General features: G+C 30.7%; 1 long non-coding RNA gene across 3 annotated transcripts; it reads right to left on the bottom strand.

The window, feature by feature from the left end:
- Positions 1–239: 239 nt before the first annotated feature.
- LOC133788636 (uncharacterized) lies at positions 240–3,787 on the bottom strand. 3 transcript variants are annotated; one of them, XR_009873301.1, is made up of 3 exons: positions 3,606–3,787; positions 3,421–3,488; positions 421–710 (listed from the first exon to the last, which is right to left on the bottom strand). It is a non-coding gene; the product is annotated as an uncharacterized LOC133788636 (long non-coding RNA). The 3 variants fall into 3 exon arrangements; XR_009873300.1 differs by having other exon boundaries at positions 240–919; positions 3,421–3,787; XR_009873299.1 differs by having other exon boundaries at positions 3,421–3,787.
- Positions 3,788–4,589: the final 802 nt, after the last annotated feature.

Below are 4,589 nucleotides of genomic sequence, written 5' to 3'. Positions count from 1 at the left end.
CTAAACTAAAGGAGCATTTCACCAGTGATCAACTAATCAAGGAGTATTTTAATAAGGCAAGTAACATCAAGCAATTTAAATTGTAGATTATTAGAAAAGTTTTTCCAATATGCACAACGAAAACGCAATAGGTGGGCCCATGAGATTAATTTTTATTTATTTAAAATACCACTAAATAACGGATCTATTAATATACATACATTAATCATAAAGAAGAAGAAGAATATACTAGTTGAAGATCTATCAAGTGTCTTTGCTATCTTTTAGTATTTATAAAGGAACATCCAATCCAAGTTTTTCCATCAATAACTCAAACTACGATCTTCTGAGTCGTTCCCTATACCTCAAGACGTGTGTGGACACATTGAGAAACAATAGTATTATTTGTGACTCACATGATGTACTCAACACATGATGTAATGACTTGAAAATACTAACATTGATTTTGTGGAATTAAAGTCATTTATAACATTTAAAATGTCTAAAAAATCCATATAAAAAAACTATTAACGTAAGTGTGCACACACTAAAAATATTTTCAAAAAATTTTATAAGCATCGTGATAAACCCAAAATGGTTTGAACATAATTAAAATAGACATTTCAAAAGATGCATAATCCACAAAGGTCGGAACACATGTACATCTTCATGAGCAGACTCCGGAGCTCACTATTCCAGCTTTTCTTTGCCCTTACCTACAACATGAAAAACTAGGTATGCGATAACACTTATTAAATCAATCTGACATACAAAATGATATAAAACAACAGGAACCAATAACCAAGTCATTGTCCACACAACATATAACATACGAACTTATGGTTCTGGATAAATCCGAGCCCTAATCCAACAATTAAAGAACACCTAAGCATCCTGGAGATTTCTCAATACCTTGAGCAGAATCAGCAAAACATAAACCCTGCAGGGAATCCAGAATATAGAGAAACAGAGTAGTAACCAAATAATAAAATTGACCCTAGAAGCCAATTCGGAAGTTGTCAAAAGTATCCCATAATATAATTTATTTCTAATCACAGCAAAGACTCAAGTCTCCGTACTGATATCTAAATAATGAATCTCTCTCGAGGGTAACTATCAGTTACCTAGGGTATTTGTACTAACTAATATGAAATTGGTGGATCCACACCGGCTCATTGAGACTCATAGGCTACTTGGCCTACTTTGGCCAATTGTCACATTAGCTAATTAGACTAATAAAATGACATTACACAATGGACCATAAATCACCCCTAGGATCGTTTAGACTCTTAGGTTACTCGACATACTTATCTCATGTACAATTCTCATGGTCGCGAACCGTATTAAAATAACATATCACAATGGATCATAAGCACCCCTAGGATCATTCAGACTCCTAAGTTACCCAATGATTATCTCGAGATTCATTAGCATGACCCGAACTATAATACATAACATTTCACAACAGAGCATAAGCATTTGCCAAGACATACTTATCTCAAGGGTCTCAAGTGTGAAGCGAACCTCAATTCATAACATCTTACAATAGAGCATAAGCATTCCCAGGACATAGTTATCTCGAAGATCTTGGGTGTGAACCGAACCACAATACATAATATCTCACAATAGAGCATAAGCATTCCCAAGACATACTTATCTCACATGAATTCTAAGTGTCGTCTAATCATTATCTCTAAATGAACCCTCTCTCTAACTAGCGTATAAGCCCTACTTCTAGAAAACAATACACTAGTTCATCCATGTTGTAGACAAGTGAATCACAGACTGACTTACCAGCTATCCTTTGCTACGCATGGGAATCTTCCCATGCAAAATCCCACCTTGTTAGCCAATATTGTCACTAACATACAATGCACTCGGATTAATTATCGCATTATATTAGATTAAACTACTTTGTGCATTAAGGTCACAACAAAATATCTACCAAGGGTATTTTCGCCCTCAAACGTTTAAGCCATAACGACGTTTAAAATTTTCGAGAAATTTTTTTCCTCAACGGGTCTAGTTATTTAAAATTCGGATTTTTATGACATTTCATGCTTCGTTCTCACTACCTAGCCTAGCTGGGAAAATATAGTTTCAGAAGCTTTCAAGTTATACCAAATGTTGTCCTTTCTTTAATAAGTTACCAAAAGTCTCATATTTTTAGGTAAACTTACTTAAATAATGGATTTTGATAAATTAATTAAGCAAAAATCATCAAAAATATTTAATTAGATTTAATTTATTTAAGAGAAATTAAGATAAAAATTAATTTTAATTTAAAAATATTATTTTATTCTTTTCCCTAAAAAGTTAGGGTTTTGTACCCCTTTTTAATTTTTCTAAATCAAAACAATTTAATTACTAAAATATTACTCTCTAATATCCAATTAATATTAAAAATCATGTAGTGTGTTAAACTCAAATTTATAATTACTGAGATTAAATCATAGTTCTCTTAGTTAAATACTTAGAAAAATTCTCACTTTTTTTTCCTAAGTATAAATTTGTAAACACTAAGTTATAAGTAGCTTAGTTTAGAAAATTATATTTTAAAAATTATAGCTCCAAAAATTCTCAAACTTTGCAGACCTAAACTTGGATATTCCAAAAAGTTTCTTGCAAAATTTTATTAAAAAATACCCCTTTTTACTTGGAGAAAACTATTTTCAAAAACCTTATTTCAAAACTAGACTAATCTTATTTGTGAACTTTTATGGAATTCATAAAATCCATTTGGTTTATTATTTGGGTCCGAAATTTCTTAAGACTATACTAGTATATGTAAAAATTATTCATAACAAAAATTAGCTCATTTAACCATTTTTACCTAATGAAATGGATTCCCAAAATTGGCTGTCCAGAAAATATTTTGAGCTTCCAGAGTCAAAATTTGCAAATTCATAACTCTTACCCTTTTTAACATTTTTATTTGAAATTTTACCAATTGATGTAACAATATAAAAATAAATTTAATTCCAAATATCAGCCAAAATTTCAAAAATTTACCTATAGAAATAGTTATGCAAAGTCAGATGTTAACTAGTTTTTGAAAAGCTATTTTCCAGATTGCACATAAATTTTGCAAATATCATATCTTAGTCATTTCAAAGCCTTTTTGAAAATTTCTACACACTATGGATATCTAAACAACTTAAATTACAACATGGAACCGCGAAAATAAAGAATCCAATTAATAAAAAAAAAAATTTGACCCATTGGAATTCAAGTCTTAAACATTTTCTCACATAAATCAAGATTTTACCTATGGAATGATTGATTCCATTACTAACAAGTATCCAAGCACCTATGCATGTATGATCAACCATCAAGCAAACATTATCACAGTTCCAGTAATTAATTTAAACACATCAAACAACTACAACATGTCAGATTTAACAAAACTCAAGCATAACCATATTGGAAGTGATCATATACCTCTTGATGACCTTGGATTGAACTTTAGATGACCTCTAGCCGTTTAACTCCTTTGCTCAGCCTTTTGTCTACATATTAACACTCCCCACAATTCCACAAGTCAGATTATACAAACTTATAAGCTTATCTAAGGAATGAAACCAACCAAAACTCAAACTTTGTCATAGGAAAGTTTAGCTTTTTACCTTTTGATGATCTAACTTGAATAGATTTTCCTCAGCTTCAAATCCAGATCAAGTAACTTAGATCTAGAAATATAGAAGGAAGGAGATGAGATGATGAGAGTTTAGATAAGGATTGATGTGAAAAAAAATTGAGAGAACAAGTGGAGTGGTCGGCCAAAGCTTGGAGTGGAAGTTGTAAGGAAACTTAGCCACCACAAATAAAGACTTATTTGACTTATTCTTTTTATATGGTGTAAAAATAGAACTTAAAAAATGACCATTATGCCCCTTAGCAGCAGCCCCATATCATCCTTGATTAACCTTGGTTTAGTTTTTAACTAATCCTAATTAAGTTAATGAAATCTAAGCTTAATGATCTATTTTCTTAAAAATTTACCATATATGGTAATTTCTTTCCCACCTCACCATATTAAAACTTTAACCTAGGATAATTAAATTAAATAGATCTTTCCATTTAATTTAAGTGGTCACACTTCTATATTTATAACTCAAATAATTTAATTAGCTAAAATCCAATTTTAACTAAAATGTGCATTTTTCACAAAAAATGTATTTTTAAAGATTTTTCACACAAAAATCATTTTTGACCTTAAAATAAAGTAATCTAATAGTTTAATGCCCAATATTATTTTTCCATAACTATGCTTCTAAAATAAAGATTATATGAGAATTTACCACAATTAGGGTTTCCATTTCGGTCCGGGACTGAAATGCTAGGTTTGTCACCAAGCTGAACACTTCCCCCTTCGGCTAACATTTGCAATATGATTTTTTTTCAAGCATATGTTATCATTCATAATAATATTCATATACACCTCACCACCCCATTCTTAGCTACTCGTAGGTGCCCAAGATACGGGGCGTTACACATGATATCTTGAAATAGACTTTGAAAAAATCATGTTTTTCATTAAGGGAGGATTATACTATATATTTCTTTCCATGAGTGAGTAAAAGTTTCTAAAAAATGTGTATTTTTTTACC

Source organism: Humulus lupulus, chromosome 7 (genome assembly GCF_963169125.1).
Source record: "Humulus lupulus chromosome 7, drHumLupu1.1, whole genome shotgun sequence".
Lineage (NCBI taxonomy): Eukaryota > Viridiplantae > Streptophyta > Magnoliopsida > Rosales > Cannabaceae > Humulus > Humulus lupulus.
This window is presented reverse-complemented; position numbering and strand designations above follow the sequence as displayed.